Source organism: Lissotriton helveticus, chromosome 6 (assembly GCF_964261635.1).
Source record: "Lissotriton helveticus chromosome 6, aLisHel1.1, whole genome shotgun sequence".
Classification (NCBI taxonomy): domain Eukaryota; kingdom Metazoa; phylum Chordata; class Amphibia; order Caudata; family Salamandridae; genus Lissotriton; species Lissotriton helveticus.
Window position 1 is genome coordinate 1,855,771,825 of NC_136067.1, and position 27,308 is coordinate 1,855,799,132.

Genomic DNA, 27,308 nt, shown 5'->3' on the forward strand with positions numbered 1-27,308 from the left:
AAGGAGAATTATTACAAGCAAAAAGGTGACCAAACATGGGACCAGAACAACTTTAGAAGACCGAGATATAATAGAGGAGGGAAAAAAGGAGTTACCTTTTCTGAAACATTTGGCTCTAGCAGCGAGTAGGAACAGGGTCCAATATATTTTAGAGGCACTTTAGCATTACAGCTGCTAGGTAATTTAAATGGCCGTAATTTAACTATGAGAGGGGGCTACCACACGCAACAACTTTAAAATAGACTGGAAGCCCATATTATTATAGTCCTTGTTGTGCGGTATTATGTTATGAATTGTTTTTATTGACAGCATTTGCAATAACTTGGAGGAGAAGATTGTGAAACAGTGCATTGATATCTTGTATTTTTATTAAGAGCTAATAGCTCAAACCTGATTTTAACAGCTGTATGAAATATTGAAAAATAAACATTTATACTTTGGGATCAATTGGCCATTGTGTGATTGTGTGGTGTGGCAAGTGTCAATGGTTTGAGTATCGATAAATGTGGTATGATTATGTCCCAAAGGGAGTACATTTTTAAGACTGCAGTCTATTTGGTGTCCTGTCCCTTTGGCAGAGTAGGGCCCCTCTCTTTTGTTTTGCCCTATAAGCACGGGCTTAACAAAGACTAACAAATTAAGAAAGGATATCAATAGATTCAGTTATGAGTTGGCATACCCCTTTTTTAAGGAGAATTATTACGAGCAAAAAGGTGACCAAACATGGGACCAGAACAACTTTAGAAGACCGAGATATAATAGAGGAGGGAAAAAAGGAGTTACCTTTTCTGAAACATTTGGCTCTAGCAGCGAGTAGGAACAGGGTCCAAGAGAAGAACAAAATTGTAGAGGTCCGTCTGAAGACTATGGTTTTTTTTTTAGATCAAAGACCCAGGAGAGGGCGTTACAACGGCAACCAATCGAGGCCTCAATCTGCTCTCAGCCAACCTCCTCAAGAATACATAAGTACCCGGAGTCAGAGATACTGCCGCTGAATATAAACAATAAAATATCCATTATTAATTTATCTAATAGGGCATTGAGTACACATGAGAGTGCAGTTTTAGGAAAAGGGTTTAGTTTTGTTCCCACAGCTAATATTAATAAATTTCAGTTGGAAAAGGATTTGAGACAGTTGTTTAGAAAAATTAGAGTACAGAGATTTTTTTAAGACAAACCCACGAGAGAGACTAATAATAAAACTGGCTTTAAACCAAAGTCTACTTTTGCTCCCTCTCTATCACAAGTAGGCAGTAACATTGAAACCTTTGAGAAAGCAGTTATCACCAACAACAAAATCTTAACAAACCCAAAAAAATTGCAATTAGTACTTTGAAGTCAGAAGCCTCTATTACAATAAAACCCGCCGATAAGGACGGGGGGTAGTACTGTTTAATACCACTGAATATGAAGATAGGGTTCTCAAACTGTTGAGTGTGGCTGATCACTATGAAAAAGTGAAGGAATCTGAACTTAATATTCTCACTAATAGATGTAGGCAGTTTCTGCTAGAAGCGAAAGAACATAATGTGATTTGTGATGAGGAATACAGATTTTTGGACAATAAAAATCCTAACATCCCAGCCTTTTACGGATTACCAAAAATCCATAAAAATGCTGCTGACCCACCAATGAGACCAATTGTTAGTTGCTTAGGCTCACTGCTTGAGCCTTTAAGGAAATATGTAGATTTTTTCCTCAAACCCCTGGTATCTAATCTGAGTTCGTATGTGAGGGACTCATCAGACATTATAGGCAAGATTGAGAACAAGCTATTTGTGGGAGAGGCTCAGTGTCTAGTCACCCTGGACATTGAGTCTCTCTACAGAAATATACCCCAGAAGTCCACAGTAGAGGTGATCAGACGCATCCTTGCCGATCTGACGCTGCATGGAGTGAGCAAAGATTTTATAGTTCAATGCACTGAGTTTGTTCTATTTAACAACATTTTTTTGTTTAAAGATCAATTGTTCCGCCAATGCTAGGGGACCAGCATGGGAGCCACCTGTGCGCCGAGCCTGGTGTGTCTATATGTGGCCGATTTTGAGGATCACCACATATATAATGAGATGGCTCAGTTTTTTGAAAATGTCACAGAGTGGCATTGTTTTATCGACAATGTCTTTTTTATTTGGGATGGTCCAATGGAACTGTTAACAGAATTTCTAGCCTGGCTAAATATGGGCGATGATAATTTTAAATTTACAGCCCATTTTAGCAAAGTGGATTACTTGGACATTACTATTAAGGCAGAGGGTGGTAGACTGGCGGTAGAGTTGTTCACAAAACCAATGGCCAAGAACACTCTGCTTCATTATTCCAGCTACCACCCGAAATCTCAGGAAGAAAACATCCCGTTCAGCCAATTTCTCAAGTTAAGGAGAAATTGTACTGAGTTGGAGGATTTTTTTGAGCATTCAGAGGTTCCGAAGGAAAAGTTAAAGGACAGAGGATACCCGAAAAAATTGATATCCCACTCATTCAAAAGAGCCAGATTGTTTGACCGAGAGTCTATGCTAACTAAATCTGAAAAACCAAAGGAGATGAAAAAGGTGTTTTTTGTCAGTCAATTTAGTTCATGTAATAATCGGATTAAAAATTTGGTGAATAGACATTGGCACATCCTGAATGACCAAGTGGAGACCAAACTGGAGAGACCCTTATTTGCTTATAAAAAGAACAACAATTTACGCAGCCAGTTGGTCCATACGTATAGGGAGGATCAGAAAAACAGACAAACCACCCTGGATAATACAAGAGCAAGGGGCAATGTACGTTGTGGCAATTGCCAGATGTGTGAGCAATGTGCGGTGGCAAAGGAAATCACACACAATGGCGTAACCATAACTGCACACACTCTGAATAATTGTCGCAGTAAGAATGTCATCTATATGGTGCGCTGCCCATGTGGCTTAGCGTACATAGGAGAGACAAGCCGTGAATTGAGGGTGCGTATGGCTGAACTCAAGTCAGCCATTAAGACGAAAAAATGGAATGCACCTTTGGTATCACATTTTAGCGAGCTGAACCACAAAGAAAAATATTTTTTCTGATTTATTCTAGAGAAAGTCTGGAATAATAAACGGGCGGCAGTATAGATGCCAAACATAAGGCAAGGGAACAATGGTATTTATTCGACCTTTAGGACTCAATACAAGGGAGGAATGGGACTGTCTGAATAAATAATTGCCTGCATTAGTTAGATCTGCTGAGACATAATCAGAAATTATAAGAAGATGAGAGGTTAACTGTAAGGATAATAGGCTAGAACATCCAATACGAGTGTTAATAGTAAGAAAAAGAGAAGCATCTATGACTGGGAGGCATGTAGACAACATCGAGTAATTAGATATAAGTGAACATATTCATATATTTTAGCATTCATTTGCGAGAATGCGGTATCACCACTTAAAGATGGTGGACTGATCGTGCGAAGAAGCAGTCCTTTCTCTACTTCACTTATTCTACACGCGGCAGTGGAGTGCTGCGTAATGGCGGCAGAGGCGTGTGATGCAGGAGCAAGAAAGATATATAAAGACAGAGAACGCCGGGATAGCGTTTGAAATAGACGCACGGGAAGAGACGGAGATTATTTAATCCCGGTAATAAAGGGTTGTGAGCCTCGTTAGAGTAATGGGGCTGTGATTAAGGAGTCGTAATTGTCAGACTTTAAATGAAGACGCTGACTTACTTTTAAGGCAGAGAGCACCATTTATGCTTTGTCTGTCATGCCTTTTTTTTAAAAGCGTTTGGTAATTAAGTAGCAGTATGTTGCTTGAATTATTATGGGTTTCCTGACTCATGCATATCGTTGTACATCGAGATATGCTTTTGTATGTGCTGTATTGATACAGGCACTTTTAGTTGAACTCATTGTTTTCATTTATTTAGGACCCCGGTAGCGTTTTTTTAATATCACGCGACGACACAAAAACATCCCCCCATTAGAGAGGATCGTGTTTGAGGAATCGCCATCAGGATATACGGTCTATTGATAACTTTCCAGAATAGGATGCCATTCCTCTGGCAACATTGACTTACTATATCAGGTAATTATAGTGTAAAGCAGATTCTAGATAGTGTGGTTAGACAAATTTGAACTCAATTAATGAAAGTTTTTGTGTTGCTTTATTATAGAAGTCAGTTGATTCAGATAACAGCATTCGCCCAGTGACATCTGTACCTATTTATTGGATGGTGAGATTATACATCAGGAGTACCTGCTGATTTTTTCTAGGTAGGTTTGTTCATCAATATGACTGAGGGAGTGTTATGGCCCGGGCAAACAGAAAATCCATGACATTGCTTTATTCTCCCTTTAGAGACATACAATCTGAGGAGGTTGAAGTTTTGAATGTTACCCTAGTACTGCCCTAAGCACCAATAACTCCAATTGATAAGAAGGTAGGTGCAATTATATTGCATATTATTGGCTGCAATAATGGAAGACAAGATCTTGTTGATGGTTATTGGGAAGTGTGCAAGGGTCATCCATCTGCGCAATAAATGCATGATTATTAAAGTCAGTTTCCATCTAGAGTGATATTAAAGGAGGGGGGTACCACTGAGTTTTTTATAAGAAAGCGGAGGTGGTTGGCCTTGATCTGAGTCTAATAGTAGAATAGAAATGAATGCCCACAATGTGAGAAGTAATGAAACTTGCAACAATGTGAGAAGTAATGAAACTCGTGATGTGTATAGAACCTGCATTGTCAGTGGTTTCACATAGATTTATACATACATGTGTGTGTATATTCCTGTGAAACAGGGATTTGTCGCCCTGGGCGCGCTACTGATGGAGAGAATGTATGGCCAACAATCTGAAATGTATTTGTTTATTATTATGTATATGTACTGTTAAAAGTGAATAATGGTGTGAAGATTGTATTATTAAATGAAATGCAAGTTCACAAATAGATATTCCCTTCCTTCTGTTTTTTTTTATAATAGATTCAAAGTGCTGGGACCTTTTTAAATTGTTATTATTGTGCCGGAAGAAGGTGGTTGGACCTTTAATCCCACCGAAACGCGTTGCTTCTTGGTCTTTTTTACTTTGAATAATAGATTTGATGTTTTTTATGTATGCTTTTGTACAAATATGATTTTTTTGCAAAATGTTTGCTTATGATGATCTGTCCCTGTTGCACGGTATTATGTTATGAATTTTTTTTAATAGACAGCATTTGCAATAACTTGGAGGAGAAGATTGTGAAACAGTGCATTGATATCTTGTGTTTTTATTAAGAGATAATAGCTCAAACCTGATTTTAACAGCTTTATGAAATATTGAAAAATAAACATTTACACTTTTGGATTAATTGGCCATTGTGTGATTGTGTGGTGTGGCAAGTGTCATTGGTTTGAGTATCGATATATGTGGTATGATTATGTCCCAAAGGGAGTACATTTTTAAGACTGCCCCCAGTAAAGTTAACTCGATCCTCGTCTGGAGGGAAGTTTTTTCAAAAGATGAGACTAGGCACATATAATTCTATATATTTTAGGTGTACTCTAGCTTTGCACGGGCTCTATTTTTGAAACTGTGGCACTTACCTGGAAGGTGTAAAAAAAATAAAATACCATTATGCGCACACACAGCACTTTTTTGAGAAACCGGGGAGTGTATGGGTACAACGATGGGTTCCTAGAAAAACGCAAGCCATTTTTCAGCATAATTACTTGTAGATAATGGGCAGAAAAGATTTTACAATACTCTCTTTTAATGCCAATGGAATGAACAATAAACGCACAGCTCAGGCAATAGGAAGCTGGTTTAGAAGTTACAATCCAGATGCTATACTTCTACAAGAAACTCACTTTAGGAGCCCATTGGATGCGAGTAAGATTCTTCAGAGCTGGGCAGGCTTCCATTGTTCATCAAATGCTCGTTGTGCGCAGATGGGGGCGGGAATATTTGTAGGTAAGCATGTACAATTTCAAGCAAAAGTCACGCAGGCGGATCCAGGGGGGAGATGGGTTTTTATGCCTGGAAGTTTGAATCAGATAAATCTCACCTTAGCTGTAAAGTACGTGCCAGTTCTCGATAACCCTCTCCCGCTACTGCAGCTCAAAAAGGCCCTCTCCGGCATCCCTGGCCCTATTATATGGTAGGGCGATTTTAACGTTCTTCTGGACCCATCGGTTGATTCTTATATGAGTGCACGGAAACAAAATAACCCTCAGGTGGCTTTTGCAGTGGCCAGTTGTAAAAGGAATCTAGACTTGGTAGGTCCATGGCACCTCCGGAACCCATGGAAAACATGCTTCTTCATGCTTCTCAGAAAAATATAACACAGCTTCTAGGATAAATTTCTTTCTGGTTTCACATGTTCTCACAATGAGCACGCATGATTACATTCTAATGTCGTCTCAGACCACGCATTAGTCCAAATGGTAATAGCCAGGGTTGGGTGGGAAAGATCACCTGGGAGGTGGTATTTCGAAAAAAAAATCAACTTATAAAGAGAGGATTCGTGCAGAGAGGTAGCAAACTAAATTAGTAGCTTTTTCACTAGCAGCACAGATACTGTCCCAGTAGATATAGTATGGGATACCTTTAAGGCTACGAGGGATTAATACATCTAAATAAATACCCCTACAAAGGGCTAGAAAGGAAAAAAGACTCCAGATTGAGTTACGGCTTCAAAATAAAAATAGAAACCCAGCATCAAAACAAGAGCTGATACAAGCAAAATTGGAAATGCAGGAATGTTGCTATCAATTAGGAGCCACAGCGAACACAGCATACCTACAAAACAAATACGAGGAAGGTGAATACACAGGGAGACTACTTGCGTGGCATGCAAAAGAAAAAGAGGCCCAAAATAGAATTGAATCACTGATAGACGGGGAATCCAAAGCACATTTAACGAGGTCCTCGGATGTAGGGGAGGCTCTTCTTAGACATTCTTAGAGAATATACCAGACAGACCAACAATCATCACATTACTATATTGCAAACTTTTTAGACAAGCTACCAATTCCATTTTTGAGCAGAGGACATAGAGAATTTATAACAGCAGAATTCACTCTTGAAGAAATAGAAATAACAACTAGATCTATGGCAAATTGTAAAGTGACTGGGGAAGATGGACTGCCAGTGGAACTATTTAAAAAAATGTGCCCCGATTTTGAGTACGCAGCTTCTTAAACTAGCTAACCACATACTAAAAGGGAGTATGCCAACGGCCTCCTTTCACAGGGAAACCACCAACTCCTATAGGCCAATAAGCCTTCTCAAGGTGGATTACAACATTTTCACAAAGCTTCTCACCAACAGGCTCAATAAAATTGTGGGATTCTTGATCCACATGGTCCAATATGGCTTTGTTGCTGGTAGACAACTCTCAGCAAGTACAACTTTTTATAGAAGCTTTGGACTATTTTAAAAAGAATAATATAGAGGCACAGGTGTGGTTTTTAGATGCTGAGAAAGCTTTCGATCGGGTGTCCTGGGAGTGTCTTTTTTTAAATTATTGCTAGGTTTCGTTTTCCAGAAGGTTTTATACAAATAGTAAGACATTTATATAAGGATTCACAAGCCCAAATAATAATTATTTTAGAAATGTGGGCACCTGCAGAATGAGATGGGGTACTAGGCAAGGGTGCCCTCTTTCTCCAATTTTATTTGCCTTATTCATGGAGCCCCTGGCAATAGCCATCTGGCAAAAAGCTTTACAAACTGCCCCCCTACAGGGCATGATCAATTTAAAACTATATGCTGATTACATTGTTTTTTTTTAAAACCCGGGGAGACCATTCAGAAGGAAATACTAGAGTTTTTTTCAGAATTTCAGGCAATAGGTGGATATAAAATAAATAGGGACAAGACAGAAGTTTTGCTATGTAACTGCTCGGCTGAGACACTAGTACCAAGTTTTCGACTAATACATAACCCCCGGCCCAAGGGGATACAGGTTTCAGAAATAGTTATACATATTAAACTACCACCCCTTGGTACCAAATGTCAAATGTTTACTAGTTAAATGGAATCAACTCCCAAGATCTATAATAGGTTGGGTGGCACTTTTGCTAATGGCAATCTTACCACTACTTAACTTTTTATTTGCAGCAGTCCCATGTGTACTACAATCATCTTTTTTCAGAGAATTAGATAGTTTATTCACATTCTTCCCCTGGGCCAACAAAGAACCAAGACTAGCACTAGCCACTTTAAAATACCGAATTGAGGAGTGAGGGTTATCCCTCCCAAACCTAAGGGAATATTATTACGCAAACTTTGCACACAATAACCAAAGATTTTATAACCAGCTTAGCTCTACAGATATGGAAAATTCTTTTATGGGAAAAATAACAGATGAATATAAAATCACAGATCCGATGATGATAGCCAAGAACCCAAAGAAAGTGCAATATAAGGTTCTCCAGTGGCTTTTAAAACAAAAAATTCAACTGTTGAAATTTCATGATATCCCACGATTAAATGCCTCTACAAAATTGGCTGACCTATATACTGGGGAGGTCAGGTTGTTGCAAACAGGTGTATTAAAGAAATGGGAAGAGAATGGGCACAGGCAAGTGAGAGACTTTCTCAACTCGGACTCCCTGAAAAAGTGGCCAGAAATAGAGATTGGGCTGCATCATTCAAGGGATATGCTTAAGTGGTCATTTATTCAAATCAAACACTTTTTAGAAAATATTGACCCTAGATCGCTACGAGTAAGATCAAAACTAAGCGAAGCAATGCAAGAAACAACTGATAAGTGGTCAGTAAGCAACTGGGTGAAAATTCTTAACGAAAATAAATCTTCAGCTGTCTACGAAAAAGCCCAAGATAAATGGCAGAAGAAGGAAGGTTTCCAGATCCCTAGAGCGGTCTGGAATAAAATGAATACATTTAATTTAACAACATAAAGAGGCGGGAATTTTTAAAGAATGCAATTTTATACAAAATGGTTAATATATAGGACACCATCGTTACTGCATAATACATACCCCCAGATCGAGGATAGGTGTTTTCGCTGCTCTGAGGAAGGAGGAGGTACTTAGACTCATATTATTTGGGATTGCCCAAAGATAAAGCAATTATGGGAAGAAATTGAGAAATATCTCAAAATGACTACATGCCAAGCATTAACTATTGACAAATATATTGCAGTTCTGGGATATTCTCCAAGCATAACAATGGAGAAAATGAAAGAGGGGTGGTTAGTTATATCAGCCCTGGTGGCACGATCTTCAATTCTACAAAATTGGCAAAGTAATATTGTACCCACATTACAAGCCTGGAAAGCTAAACTACATAAAGTTAAAGAGCTGGAGAGACGCTATGCTTTAAGGTTAGGGTCTCTGATGAAATTTGAGAAACACTGATAGTTAATAGGAAATTGAATCTGTGATCTCTTTAAAACAAAATGTTAAAGGGAAATTGTGCAAAGCGTGGCTCTATTTGGCTTTTCTGGTTTTAGGCACTTTGTTTATGAATTCTGATATTCTGACGTTGATGAGATCTAAGAATGGATTATGCCTGAGGGAATATATCACCCCAAAAAATTGAAATCAGGCACCGTAAGCACTTTATTTTGTATATGTATGTTGAATCATGTATTGAACTCTCAATAAAAAATTCTATATATTTTTTTTTAAAAAGACATGATTCTAGATTGTCACGTTATTTGGATTTGTAGAATGCAGCCGGTGCCCTCAGTGGGAAATGTGAATATCAGTTGGGAAGCTGAATTTTGCATGATTTCAAGTATTTCATGTTATGTAAATCGGGATGTCTAAACCTAGGCCATCTCAATAATCTAGGTAAGAAATAATAAGAGTCTGTACAACAGTTTTCTTTCCAACTAAGTGGAGCCAGGTGAAGACTTTTCATAACATTTGTAAGATGGCAAAGCAAGAAGAAGAATATCAAGGACACCCTGTACGGTTTAGGGACTCCTAGGACAGGGCAATACTATAACGAAGAAAAAATTCCTAGCCAGTAAATACAATTCACATTACATTAATTTATGCATAGTATGACGGGGGGATGACCCAAACTCAGTGCAATAAATCAACAACTGTTTAAAACATATGAAAATCTTTTTTATTGAGATTTATCTAAAAATAGGACATAATAAAGGACAAAGAATCAGGGAAAATACAAGAAAGTGCATTATACATCGGGTCCAACGTATTCACCATAAGTTACGATCGGTGAGCACTTAATTCAAAACGGTATTAAATATCGACATATACATATAATACATAAAACATACAGAGGATTGATACAGACAGTAATAGAATGAAACTGATATAGTGTGGCTGAGTGATGAAAGTTCTCAAAGTTCTCAACGCGCGTTTCGGCACTGGGCGTGCCTTCATCAGGAGGGCCACAAAAGTATATCCTAAAAATTGATCAAAGAAGATATATATATATATATATATATAGGTCTGTCAATACATGATTTCAATCGGACAATTATGTATGTACAATATTGCACTGAGCACAACAATTTGATAACTGAAGTTAGTCTACTCGAAGTTGCCACTAAGAACTACAGACAGATGAAATTAGATATGTGCCAGATAGTATAAACCATCACCAAAGTAAATCAATCGAGATTCAATATATAAAAAAGTTAGCACCACCTTAGTGTATTTACAAACTATTAAAAGCATGAAGTTAGATAGATAAGTGAGACTCAGAATGGTTATCAACAGTAGGGCAGATCATTATCAAGTGAGAGGATAATGAAACTTACAGAAGGGGGCGGTTATTAGGAGCCAAATGCTTCAAAGACACGGGGATAAACAAGGACGATGTGTGATGACAGTATCCACTGCATCAACTCTAAATATCAGAAATTAATCGATATTATTAGAAAGAAAAAAGAGCTCTAAAGGATATATTATGTGGACCTGGGAGTGCTATCTACAGTGATCCGACAAATCCAATTGGTTGCAACTAAGCCAAAGAGATGTTAGAAAGTATCTGGTAGGTTATTGACTATATGAATTGGGGAGGTCTTTATGGGGGTGAATGCTATTTTAAAATAACGGCAGACCTCCAAGGATAAATATGTTAAAGGATGGAGGACTTTGAAAATCAATCACTTTGCCGGTTTGGGACAGATGCGTATTGACTTACATACTGATTACTGGTTATGAGAATGGAATTAATAGTAGGCGGGATCACAAAGGTATTAAAGGAAATCTGGGCAAATATCACCCTATCTGCAGTAAGCCTAAAAGGTCTTCTGAATACGAGCGTTAATTTTATACCTGACTGATCCTGTTCTAACTTTCAATAGATGCTAGGAATGTTTACAAGACTCACTCTGTCTCGAAGTACGTGATGACACAAACCTTGTGGCATCAAATGTGATTCTATGTGTGCAAATGGTAGCCACTGAGACTTATATGAAATTTACTGGCCATGAGGATGGATTTAATAACAGTCATGGCCACGAAGGTATTAAAGGAAATAAGGGCCAATATAACCCTATCCGTAGCCGGCTTCACAAGTTTTAAGAATGCGAGCGATAATGTGATACCTAATTGATCATGTTCCAACTGTCCATAGGTGCTGGAAATGTTGCAAAACTCACTCTGTCTCTGAGTACACGATGACACACAGCCTGTTGGCATCAAATATAATTCTGTGTGTCCAGTCGGTAACCAGTGAGAGTCCTGCTCTAATGAGGCAAATAGTTTGGAGTTAGAGAGAAGAGCGAATTTACACAGAAAATCACCAAGGAAGTTCTAGATGCAAGATTACCTTAATTTGTATACTTCTACAGCTTTCAGGGGTGGAGCTTGACACGGTACACAATAGTGTGTTGAAATAATTACCATGAATTGCTAGAGCAAAAGCTGCATAGATGATGTATCATAAAGACAGTAAAGAAACTAATGTCAGTATGTGATTAGTCTCTCTTTCCGCCTACTATTAATTCCATTCTCATAACCAATAATCAGTATGTAAGTCAATACGCATCTGTCCGAAACCGGCAAAGTGATTGACTTTCAAAATTCTCCATCCTTTAACATATTTATCCTTAGAGGTCTACCGTTATTTTAAAATAGCATTCTCATAAAGACCTCCCCAATTCATATAGTCAATAACCTACCAGATACTTTCTAACATCTCTTTGGCTTAATTGCAACCAATTGGATTTGTCGGATCACTGTAGATATCACTCCCAGGTCCACATAATGTGTCCTTTAGAGCTCTTTTTTCTTTCTAATAATATCGATTAATTTCTGATATTTAGAGTTGATGCAGTGGATACCGTCATCACACATCGTCCTCGTTTATCCCCTTGCCTTTGAAGCATTTGGCTCCTAATAACCGCCCCCTTCTGTAGGTTTCATTATCCTCTCACTTGATAATGATCTGTCCTACTGTTGATAACCATTCTGAGTCTCACTTATCTATCTAACTTCATGCTTTTAATAGTTAGTAAATACACTAAGGTGGTGCTAACTTTTTTATATATTGAATCTCGATTGATTTACTTTGGTGATGGTGTATACTATCTATTTACGGACACAATAATATGCAAGAACAATAATCACACACTTAATAAGTGATATGTCTTTTGTCCAGCCAGACAAGAAATGTATTTTTTGTTCAAAGGAGTGTTAAGAGATGTGAGAACAAATGGATGCCAAGCGGGCACAGCATTCGGAATGGCTTAAACCGCCTTGAAGATTGGTCCTCCTTCTTGTAATTCCTGTCTAAATGCCCCGTAATCTGAGTTTGTATTTTGTACAATGTATTCAGGCTAAGTCACATGCGCCGTCCTGTGCACTATTGTCCTTGAGCTCCCTCAATCACCCTCTATTACTGCACCACTGTAAAATGGCCGCCGGGATTACCCCTTCTTTTCACTAGACACCCACCACGGTAGTCCAATCGCGCTTTCTACAACCCACTAGGCTTGACAGCCTTCACAACTGATTGAGATCCCCATCATACCTATCCGTCGCAATTACCGCAGTGTTCCCATGTCTTGCAAGTAAGTTTACCCCCTTCCGGGCTGTCGCAGTGGATGGTTTTAAACATCGCCTCCTGGCCTGATAATTCAACCCTGCTAACCCAGCCTCGCTTTCCCTCCTCTAGATCCAGCCATTGTGCTTAAACCCTGTCGGACTGAGCTATCGCGCTCACACTCGAGTGGACCGAGAAAATAAATTTTTTTCTCAATCAGACTTACTCATATATGGTAAATATACCGATCCGATCGCCTCACTCCCGACCGCTAGTAACACGGGCACCTTGACCTATTGTATACTTATTTTTTCAGAACGCTTATGAAGCCATGAAATTATGTACGAGTTAATAAGACCACGAGGAAACCACGCACGTAGGTCCTCCTCCAATTGATCCTCAATTTGGCCCCATACAGTGCATGCCACTCAAGCTACCGTGTAAGCGATCCCTTATTGCCCCCCGCAGCGAACATCCAGCCTGCATGCCGCATGTAGCATTCATCCTAGATCGTGAACTTTCACACTACGGCTCGTAGAAACCACCTCTCACTGTTTTTAAATCCCGCACAACGATGGCAATACCACCAGTGCTTGCTTTTACCACGCCAAGACCTGCACCTTTTATCCCTCTCTCGTGCTTAGACAGAACACCAACATCGTCCTGTTTGGGCACAGAGCTCTTGGTTATAGAACCGTTGCTGGTATCGATACACTTCACCTATCACTCGTTTCCGACCTCACGACTACTCGCGCAGCAATTGTTTCGTCATGGTCCTCACCTCTTCACTCGCCGCTTTCATCACTTCACCCAGACTTTAGAGTTTCAAAGTAACATGCCAAAAATTCACGTTTATCCTTTGTTTTTCCCTCCCCTTTTGTTCCCATGTAATTATTTTATGTAATGTGACAAAAGGCATAGTGTAAATAATTCATGCTTAAGACAACAATGATGTTATTCCTTGTCTTGATGATGATGCCCTATATGTAAAACGGCATCGAAACGTCGTCGACCAAAAAACCCCATATGCAATATATGAATGCAATATTGAAAAATGCAATGGTGTGTTCTAAACAATTTAAGTCTGTAACACTGACTACAAGTACACAGACACATTTGTGCTTTGCCCTTTTTGCCACCTGTTCCGTTCTTTTGTCTTGAATGTTAAGGGTCACGGCTGTGCCCGCTTAGCATCTATTGGTTCTCACATCTCTTAACACTCCTTTGAACAAAAAATAAATTTCTTGTCCGGCTGGACAAAAGACATATCACTTATTAAGTGTGTGATTATTGTTCTTGCATATTATTGTGTCCGTAAATAGGGACCACTGTTCTGTGTAACATGATACTGCCCAAGGTCCCTATGGCATACCTTTTGGGTTCCCTTGTCTTTTTGTAAAAGGTTTATACTATCTGGCACATATCTCATTTCATCTGTCTGTAGTTCTTAGTGGAAACTTCGAGTAGACTAACTTCAGTTATCAAATTGTTGTGCTCAGTGCAATATTGTACATACATAATTGTCCGATTGAAATCATGTATTGACAGACCTATATAGATTTTGGAAAAGGGGGGTGGTGATGGACAGAGCTTCTGAATGATGCAGAATACTCTTACCAAGTCAAGAGATCATGGTTTTAATCCATCACCGTTTTTTAGCTCACTGCACCATCCCAGCTCAGAACTTGGCTATATGCAAATTAGTCTGTTCCTATCCCAGTGCATGATGGGAACAGGGCAAACCAAACTACCAAGCCAATTCTTATACTGGGAAGGAAACAAGCTTCCGGGGACCGGTTTCTGGCATCACAGCCTTCTTCGGCCCGGCTTGCTTGAATCCTAATGGTGCAATGAGCAAGGGACTCACGTCTGAGTATACCCTCCCACAAATAGTGTGGATAAAACCGATTGAGGGTATACTCAGACGTGAGTCCCTTGCTCATTGCACCATCAGGATTCAAGCAAGCCGGGCCGAAGAAGGCTGTGATGCCAGAAACCGGTCCCCGGAAGCTTGTTTCCTTCCCAGTAGAAGAATTGGCTTGGTAGTTTGGTTTGCCCTGTTCCCATCATGCACTGGGACAGGAACAGACTAATTTGCATATAGCCAATTTCTGAGCTGGGATGGTGCAGTGAGCTAAAAAACGGTGATGGATTAAAACCATGATCTCTTGACTTGGTAAGAGTATTCTGCATCATTCAGAAACTCTGTCCATCACCACCCCCCTTTTCCAAAATCGGTTTTATCCACACTATGTGTGGGAGGGTATACTCAGACGTGAGTCCCTTGCTCATTGCACCATCAGGATTCAAGCAAGCCGGGCCGAAGAAGGCTGTGATGCCAGAAACCGGTCCCCGGAAGCTTGTTTCCTTCCCAGTAGAAGAATTGGCTTGGTAGTTTGGTTTGCCCTGTTCCCATCATGCACTGGGACAGGAACAGACTAATTTGCATAAAGCCAATTTCTGAGCTGGGATGGTGCAGTGAGCTAAAAAACGGTGATGGATTAAAACCATGATCTCTTGACTTGGTAAGAGTATTCTGCATCATTCAGAAACTCTGTCCATCACCACCCCCCTTTTCCAAAATCGGTTTTATCCACACTATGTGTGGGATGGTATACTCAGACGTGAGTCCCTTGCTCATTGCACCATCAGGATTCAAGCAAGCCGGGCCGAAGAAGGCTGTGATGCCAGAAACCGGTCCCCGGAAGCTTGTTTCCTTCCCAGTAGAAGAATTGGCTTGGTAGTTTGGTTTGCCCTGTTCCCATCATGCACTGGGACAGGAACAGACTAATTTGCATATAGCCAATTTCTGAGCTGGGATGGTGCAGTGAGCTAAAAAACGGTGATGGATTAAAACCATGATCTCTTGACTTGGTAAGAGTATTCTGCATCATTCAGAAACTCTGTCCATCACCACCCCCCTTTTCCAAAATCGTTTTTATCCACACTATGTGTGGGAGGGTATACTAAGACGTGAGTCCCTTGCTCATTGCACCATCAGGATTCAAGCAAGCCGGGCCGAAGAAGGCTGTGATGCCAGAAACCGGTCCCCGGAAGCTTGTTTCCTTCCCAGTAGAAGAATTGGCTTGGTAGTTTGGTTTGCCCTGTTCCCATCATGCACTGGGACAGGAACAGACTAATTTGCATATAGCCAATTTCTGAGCTGGGATGGTGCAGTGAGCTAAAAAACGGTGATGGATTAAAACCATGATCTCTTGACTTGGTAAGAGTATTCTGCATCATTCAGAAACTCTGTCCATCACCACCCCCCTTTTCCAAAATCGGTTTTATCCACACTATGTGTGGGAGGGTATACTCAGACGTGAGTCCCTTGCTCATTGCACCATCAGGATTCAAGCAAGCCGGGCCGAAGAAGGCTGTGATGCCAGAAACCGGTCCCCGGAAGCTTGTTTCCTTCCCAGTAGAAGAATTGGCTTGGTAGTTTGGTTTGCCCTGTTCCCATCATGCACTGGGACAGGAACAGACTAATTTGCATATAGCCAATTTCTGAGCTGGGATGGTGCAGTGAGCTAAAAAACGGTGATGGATTAAAACCATGATCTCTTGACTTGGTAAGAGTATTCTGCATCATTCAGAAACTCTGTCCATCACCACCCCCCTTTTCCAAAATTGACAGACCTATATATACATATATATATATAGGACTAACTGTGCCAATGTGACAGAGTTTTGCCTTGCAGTATTGATTATGATCTAATGTGTTAATGAACTTCAATTTGTAACCTCTTTTATAAGTAAGATTTTATGAAGAGATTTTAATGGCATGTTTATTTGTTTTTGTAGGATATTATTGAGGAGAGAAATTGGTTCCGTCACCTTCACTTCACGGTCCTCTGATCTCAATATTTCCTCTCTGGAATGAAAGACACTTTCACTTGTATGCAAGTTATATAATAGTAGATGTGCACTCGAATCCGGGGTAATGTAGTTGGCTATAAACATAGTATGTTGAAAAAGAGGAGAAGAACCAACATATGAATACCAAGATGTACATGTGTGGTTTACAACGGGCACTAGACCGAATGGAAACAGTTGCACTACTGGAATGCAGGAATGTATCATATGTATATATACAGGTACTACAATAGTTGTTACCATTATACATAAGGCACTAGAACCTATGAATTGTATGAGGACCAATATATTCTCTGTATCAAGTAACCTTTGGCCTTTGAATCAATCGGCTCTAGGTGAGCACAACTATGTGATGTTTACTTTACTTTAAAAATACACCACTACAAAATGGCACCCATATTTACGCTCCACTGATGGTTAACTTACTAGTCACCTCCTCTATGTTTACTCTTGTGATGCTTTTATCTGCCATTGCTTCCCTGGGAACTCACGTGTGACCAAGACACTCATTGTGTCGAAACGCGTAGCGTGTAAACTGTAATCAATAAATCACTTTGTAAGCGGATTCCCGAGTGCGCAATTTATTGCTTTGAAGCAATCGTGTTTTTCATATTGGATTCGGCTCTTGTGGTCCGCCGAATAACTTTGCGCTACCTGACTTGGGAGAGAGGATCTCAGCAGGACCCTGCTTGCTTCTTGGGAGATATATATATATATATATATATATATATATATCTTCTTTGATCAATTTTTAGGAGATACTTTTGTGGCCCTCCTGATGAAGGCACGCCCAGTGCCGAAATGCGCGTTGAGAACTCTGAGAACTTTCGTCACTCAGCCACACTATATCAGTTTCATTCTGTTACTGTCTGTATCAATCCTATGTATGTTTTATGTATTATATGTATATGTCGATATTTAATACCATTTTGAATTAAGTGCTCACCGATCGTAACTTTTGGTGAATACGTTGGACCCGATGTATAATGCACTTTCTTGTATTTTCCCTGATTCTTTGCCCTTTAATATGTCCCATTTTTAGATAAATCTCAATAAAAAAGTAATTCATATGTTTTAAACAGTTGTTGATTTATTGCACTGAGTTTGGGTCATTTCCCGTCATACTATGTATAAATTATTGTAATGTGAATTGTATTTACTGCCTAGGAATTTTTTCTTCATTAAAGAAAGAAGAAGACCCAGATTGTGCTTGGGCTGTCAGGGCCAGATTGTGACCTAGAATAGCACTAAGGATCCTGGTGGATTTGTCTGTCGTGTGGGTGGCACCTAGTTCCATTGGCCACCAAGCATCCAACCAGCAAGTTGCAGATTAACTGAAAAATAGCACTTGGTCTTCGAAAGTCATTGTATTCTACCAGTAGCAAAACCCAGCAGCTACACCTCCATCCCTAGCATAACATCCTCACTCTGTAAATTAGAGTGTAGATTGTATAAACTGTACCATATGATGATGACCAAATAAAATGTGTCTTATCACCCAGAAACCACACAAAGCATTCCTGTATTAACACATCCATCACCACCACATGCACTCGGTTCTATGAATATGTGGGCATCAGGGATGAGTTATACTCAATCTGAAAATAATATTATAGGTAGGGTCATCAGTTAACTGATTCTAGGATAGCAGAGGAATTGTTCAATTGATCAGTTGCTGGGGAGTGTGAAAAGTACAAGAAATGTAAGATGCTGATATGCAGAGTTTAACACCAGTAGGAACTATGGTTGCACATTTTATAACTCACTGTGAACCTGTCAAGGAGATGATCAGTGTTGATTAGAAGATTTTTTTTCATATGAGTTAGACATGTAGTGCCCAAAAGGCTCTGCACATTTGACACTGGTGTCATAACTTATCATGCTAGTAATTGAAAGCTCAATACTGATTTTTGTACACATATACGAACAAAGATCACTGGTAACTAAGTAAAGAGATATATAAAAGCATTCAACGTGGGCTTTTTCAAACTTATTTGATAGCAGCTATTGAGGAAAGATTGTTTTGTACAGTGATCCGTTAAGGAAACTTCTAAATGTGTGTGCCATAAACTGCATTCCTCAGCAGGGCATTAACCTACCTGGGATGATGAGCACACATAACACCTAGTGAGCTAGACATAGTAGAGTAAGCGAGTGATCTTCTATCCCTTTTTTGTGCTGATGTATGCATATTTAGAATTGAGAGTAAAAATGAGCATCTGCCTACATAATGTCTCAACTATTGCAGTGAGAACTGCATTTAAGTTTACAAGTGAGAAGCGTGATAGTTAGACAAGCTTAGAGTGCGCAAAAATGTGAGTACTAAAGAGGAGGTCCTACTGAGTGGTGGAAGAAAGAAACTACAGAACACCACCTGAGTCAGGTAGAGGATCAAGCGCAGCCTACTCTGTCACTGGAGCATTCAACACCGGCTGCCAGCCCCAAGAGGTTGTCTCTTCTCTTTTCTGACATTTTTTGCAGACTTCTTGTACATCACACTCTAGCTACCAGTGCAAACTGTGAGCTCCCAATTGTTAGAAAAAGATGTAGGAGGTTGTGTGTTGTTAGTGAAGGGTGCAACTTTGCACAACAGTCTTTTTGTGTCTTTCCATCTGTCACAACATTCTACATTTCCATGAGAGACTAAAGTCCTGACATGACCAATTTGGCTCCATCTCAGTGTTCAGGATTACTATCCCCAAGAAGTCCTGGGTTTCAACTTTAGAAAACCTCTGCCTAACTTAACATAACTTGATATTTTTTTAGGATATTTTACAATGGAGTTTCCACTCAATTCTCCATTCCCTATTGACAACTTCTTGTCATGTATCCACCAGTTCCAGAGAACTCTAATCCCGCTGCGGGCTATATTGCAATGTCTGTGTCCCAGCAGATTACATTCAGAAATATTCTAATCAAACAAAAGGAACAAAGACCAACATCATGTCCTTTCAGGATAATAGGTAAAATGCAGAATCCTTATTAGGTTATAGAGTGAAAACAACTTGAGGAAGGTAAGGCCAGCAATGCCATCAATTCAACTGTGGAAAAGATACTGTCTGTGGGGCGTCCCAGTAGACACATGACAGAGGGTAAGTGTCCAGACGAAGCTAAATACATTTCAAAGCAGTAGAGAACCTCCACACTCCATCGGAATTACCCCTAATCAATGCCCTTGGCAATATTAACCATTGTCTTCCAATGCATGATATAACAGAGGGGTTACATTGTTCATTGTACTGTGATTAATAATAAAAACAACTCAGGTAGTCATGTATCATGCAGAGTGTGCATGTTGTAAACACTGTACTAAGCGTACCTAATCTTACTGAACAGCATACTGATGCAGAATTAGTTTAAATAGAAAACACACCCTTTTAGCCTTTCTAAAACATGACCCCTCCTGTTAAGGGCCTGGGCTTGAACTTGCTGTCGAAGTTAATGTTCCTGGCTGCAGAAACAAAGTTATGCTAGTGAGCACAGACCACTGGATGGGGATAGAGGTCGCCGAATGAAATCTTCCCATTGGAGTACATTGAGATTAATAGGGCTCTTTCGGCTGCTTCAGCTGGCTCCCGAGTGCGATCCTTTCTCCCGGTGACATCATTGCAAGAGGCACGCGAAGATTGTGAAATATGAATTACTTTGACAAGGGCTGAGGCAGGATATGTGCAGAATTGCCTGGCGCACTTCCAGCTTCCTATGGAGGTGGGTGAGTGCGGGCGCGTGCTGCCAGTTCAGAGGCGGCGCGAGCACTTCAGCTGCTGACCTCAGAGCTACCTAAAAGGCTGAGGCGCAGAACAGACAACTCCAATACCGTCCGCCGCTCGCGCCGATGTATAAATGATGAATGCGCCACCCATTTAAAAAGAGTTGGGAATATTAAATTACATTGTTTTCCAAACTTCTAATGATATGGGCCTGTCATAGGCTTTGATGGCTGGAAACATTCTAATTGAGGAATCTGGGACAGCCCGGGGACCATTAGTTAATTCAATATTTCATTTCTTTCTGTCACCTAAGCGAGAAGTAAATTAAGGCAATGCCAGTAAAATCCAGAATACTGTAAAACAAGGTTATTTTTCCGACAACTCGTTTACGAATTCTACTGTGAATATTTGTTCCACTCTGGGTAGAATAAAACGTAATAATATAAACTTTTTATATAGTGCTTCGTAGTCTACTTCTGCGGTCTTCAGCACTCTATACAACACATATTTAACGCAGTGATGAAAATACACATCTGGGTGCAGACTTGTGTTCACTCACGGAGAGCAAAACTCGGCACCAGGCCCTGATTGTGAATAATTCGAAATAGGGGTGGTATTATACCACTCGGTAAATACCATTTCTGCAGGTGGGGTGTTTGCCCATGTGCTGCTCAGCTTTTATTCTGGGTCTGCCAAACACACATGGGCTCTAATATGTGGAATTGGTGTTTACCACCATACTTTCTACGATTCTACTTTTTTTGTAGAGCTGTTTCCTCTTAAAAGATACTACCATATTTTTTATAGATAAACGTGTCAGGGGAGAACTGTGCTAAATGCCACATTTGATGTAAATACTACATGTGGTAATTTCCTTCAACTTGGAATTTCAATACGATTGCTAAGAGCTATATGACCAGGAATTGGCATGTCTCTACTGGCCATAATCTGTGCCCTATTTATGTAAACTACACAAAGTTTACACGAAGCTTACAAGTGTAGTATTTTTGAGGTATTCACATAAACAACTATGTAAGGCACACCTGGTATAATGTAAGTTTGAATCTGCACGAAGTTCATTAATATTGAAGACGCTGACCTATTTTATTAAATCTAAGCTTACTAAATGAACGAAATGAATAAATTGTGCAAGCCTTCTGTTAGAGAAATTGTGGAACAGTACTTTTAAGAATTGTGATTTTTTCCTACCCTCTTGAAACATTTTTCCATAGATAACACATTATTTTCAAAGTTTTGAAAAAGCGGACCGGAATGACCACTCCATCTCATTTTCAGCAGAAGTTATGATAGATCCACTTTTGTGTAAGTTAGGTAGGAAAGGAACTCCTATGTATTTGTTGAGGCCCAATAAATACTAACTTGTAGGTGGTAACCAAATTTGTACTGCATCACCATAATCTGCTCTCCTACACTAATAAGGAATGGCCACTCTTGTAAACCCGTGTGAAGTTTAAATGTCCAGTATGTATGAAAAGAATGCATTTAAATGGTACATTGCATCTTTGTGAGTTTCAGGTATGTATGGACATGCAAATAGGACTTTTTCATGTATAACTCCGATTATAGGCCCCGATGTAGGTAAATCCCATTTACCGATTTTGAAATACCGAATTTTACCGATTCGGTATTTCAAAATCGGTAAATGGGATGTAGGTCCCAACATCTGGATTCGTTACCGAATCCTTAACAATTCTTTAATTACCGATTCGGTAAATACCGAATCGGTAATGCCCATTCATTCCTATGGGCTTTGAAGCCCATAGGAATGATTAGGCATTACCGATTCGGTATTTACCGAATCGGTAATTAAAGATTTCACAAGGGTGCAGGGGGTGTCACTTTGACACCCTCTAGCACCCCCAAAACGGGCATGTGTGCAATGTGGCACACAGACATGCCCTAAGGGCACGTCTGTCTGTCACATGGCACATGTGTACATGCACAGATGTGCATGTACACAGGAATCGTTTTTTTACCATGGATTTGTATTCCATGGTAAAATACCGATTCTGTAAGCCATGTGCTGATGGAACATAGGCTACCTACATTGCATTTTCGGTAATTTTACCGAATCGTTATCATTACCGAATCGGTACTTTTTACCGATTCGGTAATGATAACGAATCGGTAAAATTACCGAAAATGTGCCCCTACATCTCCATAGCCCTTTACCGATCGGAAACGGCCGAAAATCGGTATTTTCGGCCGATTCCGATCGGTAAAGGGCTACCTACATCGGGCCCTAGATCTTTAAAAAATCGGAATCTTAAAACAAAGTTTTCTAGAAATGCATAAGACTGCATAACAGATCAGGGTCTAGAGAGGAAATATGACAAATATTAAATGAGTTCCTAAGGGAACATCAGGGTGAGCATGAACGTGTGAGAACCTTGCACAGCAATTCACACAATATGCAGCTTGTATTATATGCTATGTTGAAAGTAACATGTTGTTTAGGACCCCTAATGATAGAGACATGACTAATGCTTTTATGAACTGTATTTGATTGCCCTATACAATATCAGACTTTGCTATTCATAATACTCAGCCATAGGAAGAAGCAGTATTTCCTCCAACATATACATGACAACGTAGTTTTAAAGCGTTTTATTTTTTCCATGCACTATTATTATTTCTAACATAATGCTGTACAAAATGAGAATAGAGGAGCATAACATAGAAGGCAGATTTCATGATTAACATAAGTCAACGGACACACCAAAGGCAAGCCTATCAGCGCCCACCCACCCAGGCACCCTTCAAGTTTGATCTGATATGTGCAAAACTTCAGGAGTGTAGTCATATTAGACAGCAAGTTGGACATGACCAACCAGGTCAACGCTGTCACCACATCCTGTTTCCACACTCCGAGGATGCTGAAAAACGATTTTCAAGTGGCTACCATACAACACCAGAAAGACACCATCCATGCCCTCATCAATTGGAACTGGACTACGAGAAGGCTGCCCACACAGGAATCACCAACCATCTAACAAAAACAATGACTATAGACCTTCCAGAACACAGCATCCAGACTGGTCTTCAATATTCCATCCTGGTCCCAAGTCACATCACACATTAGGGAACTCCTCTGGCTCTCGATAAATAAGAGTGCACAGGTCAAGCTTCTCACACATACATAAAAAGCACTAAACAACACTTGTGCAACCAACCTAAATAGCTGTGTACAGTTTCACCAACCCTCCAGACACCTCTGCTCAGCCGGAAGAAAGCAGGAGGAATATCATGGATTTACTGGGAACCACAAAAGCAGGGATGCAAAGTGAAAGGAAAGAAGAGTAGGTAAACAACAAGGAAAACCGGGTTGTGGAGGATGCTCTTCCAAGTATGAGGGAAGTTGTGCAGTTTGTCTTTTAGGGTTCGCGAGTATGAAAGAAGGTGCCAATCTGTTGGAAAAGGGAGAAGTCAGTACCAGAGAAGAAGAGGTGGGGATGGAAGAACACTAAGTTGGAGAATCACAGGAGACTGTTGTATTTGAGAGCGGGGTTTGCAAGGTTGCTCATGTGTCTGCTCACACGCGAGCACTGCGCATGCTCCGTGCTCTTGTATGGAGTGTTGAGCTTGTGTTTTTGTCCAATGTAGACATGAGAGTGATGTTTTTGTGCTTCTGTCTGTTTTTATATAATGCCTATGCGGGTGGCTTTTAATCAGCGGTTTGGGAGAGCAATCTTTCGAAATACAGGTAGTGTATATATAGCGGACCTGGGTAACGGTTTGTCATGTGTTACCGACATGTTGTACTACTTAGATATGGAATAACTCTTGCATATTGTTACCTTGTGGCATGTGCCCATTTTCACTTGGGTGGATGTATTAAGGGCTGGATCGTTTTCTACACTGGTGACGATCGAGAGACACACAATTGAAGGACGGAATGCAGAACAAATCAAAACATTCACCCCCGGTCAAGAGGTCTGGGTTAAATCCATAATTCTTTTGAAAATCAATGTTGACCTTGTGCCTCATGGGAACAGTCCAGCCCGAACTGCCAAGCCAGGTCCTCCCTGGACCGGAAACAAGCATCCTAGGACCGTTTTCGGGATTTTACCCCTCATCAGACAGGATAGCGTGAATCCAGTGGCACAGTGAGCCCGGGACCCACATCTGGGCATACCTGGCACACTTAGGGTGAGGGAGCAAAAGACGATCGAGGCACGTTCCTATGTGCTTGCAGCTTTCCGCCATATTTCATTTATTTACGGAGTTCAAGGAGGAAGCTGATTGCAGTTGTCATCGGCCTACGGATCCACCCACTTACTTTGGGATTTGGCAATATATATTTCCCTCGGCTGCCTGCAAATTGATGGATTCCCTATGAGAAACCTGTTTTCATTAGTATCAGCTCACAGATTCGCTCACTAATGCTTAGATTGGGTGGTTCACTTTCTCTTGGCTGATTCGATTTACTGCTTCCAGGAACATTTTGCATATGGTTTGGTTGATATTTCGGACACCACCTCCTGCGTTAACTTTGGATGATTACAGTTATATTACAAGCTCGGCTGCCTTAACTTCCATCCCATTACTGTTGGTCGATGGAGATCATTCTGTGATGTGCACACATGACTGCTGCGTATCGGCCGAAGAGAAGTACTGTGTCCATATTTGTTTTCTTTTCCAGGTGAAGGTCACGTGTTTTGGAGACAGCAAGTTCATTGAAGAAGTAGATAATTGTTTGCACACCCTGAAGTATACTTTTTCCTTTCTGCATGACAACGGTGACCACTTTTATTGTTTATTTTCATTCTCTACTGACATAGTATTGCCGTTTTCTTTGTTTTTTTTGTTATATTATCAGGAATCGTTCCTCCATCATCATTCCTAACGGTGCCAGGAAAACCACCCATTGGTTGGGAAACATCAGTGGCAGTTTTCTTTAGCTTATGTTGATGTTTTGTAAGGGGAAGAGTGTTCACTCGAAAGAAAACTAGCATTATTAAAACACTGTTTATGGGGTATTGGCATAAAAGAGTTTAAGAATTTACCAACTTTAGTGAATGCAGGTAACATTGATTCTTTCCAGCATTCATCTAAACAACTATTGTTACGTTATGGAAAAAAACGAATGTTGTCATGGAGCGTTTCATATTTTATTCCAGGAAACAGAGGTCAGATGAGACTATAGAAAGTTATGTATCTGCACTCAGATGATTAGCTGTTACTTGTGATTTCAAGCACATCACTTATGAACAAGTGTTGAGGGACCAAATTCTTGTAAGAACCAACAATGAGAATATACAGGAAAGGCTATGGGCTACATTTGACATGTCCCTTAGTGCTACCATTAAGATTGCTAAAGCTATTGAACACTCTGAGAAATGTGTGCAAGAAATTAGAGGGAATGAGAAGATGGAAGAGCATGTAGTAGCAAAAGCGGGAGGTACAATTAAGAAATCAATTGGGAAAAGGAGTGACTCAAAAGGCTGATTTGAGGACAAGATGGCAATAAACAGAAGCAAGGAAAAATGTGACCCTTTGTTTCAGATGTGGAAGCAGTTTCCACTTGGAAATTTCAAAAACATGTCCTTCTACTGATAAAGTTTGTTCTAGATGTAATTAACAGGGCATTTTTCTAAAGTCTGTAGGTCAGTCCCTAGGTGTAAATAATTATGAAGAGTGCAATGCAATGTGGGATGCTTTTGGACAGGATGTAAACACTGTGTTGAATATCAATAGTAGTTTGATGTTGACAAAAAATCCTACATGTGAGCTTGTTGTAGAGGGAGTGAGTGTACAAGTCTTAGTGGATATCATTGGTCCTGTCATATAAATGGGCTTTGCCTTCACACTGTGTTAAGTTAGCATGAGCTTATTAGAAGTTTAAACTCCATTTTACCTTTCTGCTGCTTCTGCACACGGCACATATTGTTATTAGAGCTTTGAGCCTAGTAGAATATTTTGCTTCACACGAGAATAATATGTTTTGCTATTATATCAGCTTTGCTTGGTAAGCTATGTCTGAACAGTGAGTGTCGAGGCCTTCAAGGTTATTTCAACACAGTGGTTGTTGTGAGGTCTGATCTGTGCACGTTCTAGACATAACACATATGCAGCTGCGGCCAACTCTGGCTTTAGGTGCGTTTAATATTGCACTGCGTAGAACATGCAAACACACTTGATGAATATTCGCATGCAGAGAGCTGGTGGAAGATGATGTGATCCCTTTCCACTAGGATCAGAGGTATGGGGCCACCCTTCTAAAACCCAAAGAGACCTTCTTTAGCTATAATATAATATACTAGCAAGGGAGGGTAAAACTTAGGGGCCATTTAGCCTTCTTCCCTTTAGCATTTTAACATGCTTTCTCCCTTTGTATTTTATGGACTAGTAACTATGCTGATAACCTTGTTGTTTATAATATGTTTGCTTGTATTAGCTAAGATACTGTGCCTGAGAACACTGCATTAGAAATAAACATTTCAAACTTGCACTTGTCTTCATTTACTCCTCGTTCTGGATTGATATGTTGGTATAACGAAAGAGTGTTCATGTGTTCCACGTTACCTGAGGTGTTCTAAGTCCATGTTCTGGGTTGTCTAAACATTGGGAGTTTGTAAGAACCAAGAACCAATGAGACACTGATTGCTAGTCTGGTAGGGGATTTTGGGTACTAAGGTGAGTTTTGGTACACCCTAATTCACTGAGGTTCCAAGTCTCTATGCACAGTTCTGTGTGAGAGCAGGATCCCTGCGACATGGCGCCCAATGGTTGGTGGTCTTATTACATGACACTTGAGT

At 40.1% G+C, this 27,308-nt stretch overlaps 1 long non-coding RNA gene across 2 annotated transcripts; it reads left to right on the forward strand.

The window, feature by feature from the left end:
- The first annotated feature begins 3,476 nt into the window (after positions 1 to 3,476).
- Positions 3,477 to 17,898, forward strand: LOC144761926 (uncharacterized). 2 transcript variants are annotated; one of them, XR_013595952.1, is made up of 5 exons: positions 3,477 to 3,602; positions 3,892 to 4,049; positions 4,138 to 4,237; positions 4,323 to 4,404; positions 16,748 to 17,898. It is a non-coding gene; the product is annotated as an uncharacterized LOC144761926 (long non-coding RNA). The 2 variants fall into 2 exon arrangements; XR_013595951.1 differs by lacking the exon at positions 4,323 to 4,404 and having other exon boundaries at positions 16,748 to 16,955.
- Positions 17,899 to 27,308: the final 9,410 nt, after the last annotated feature.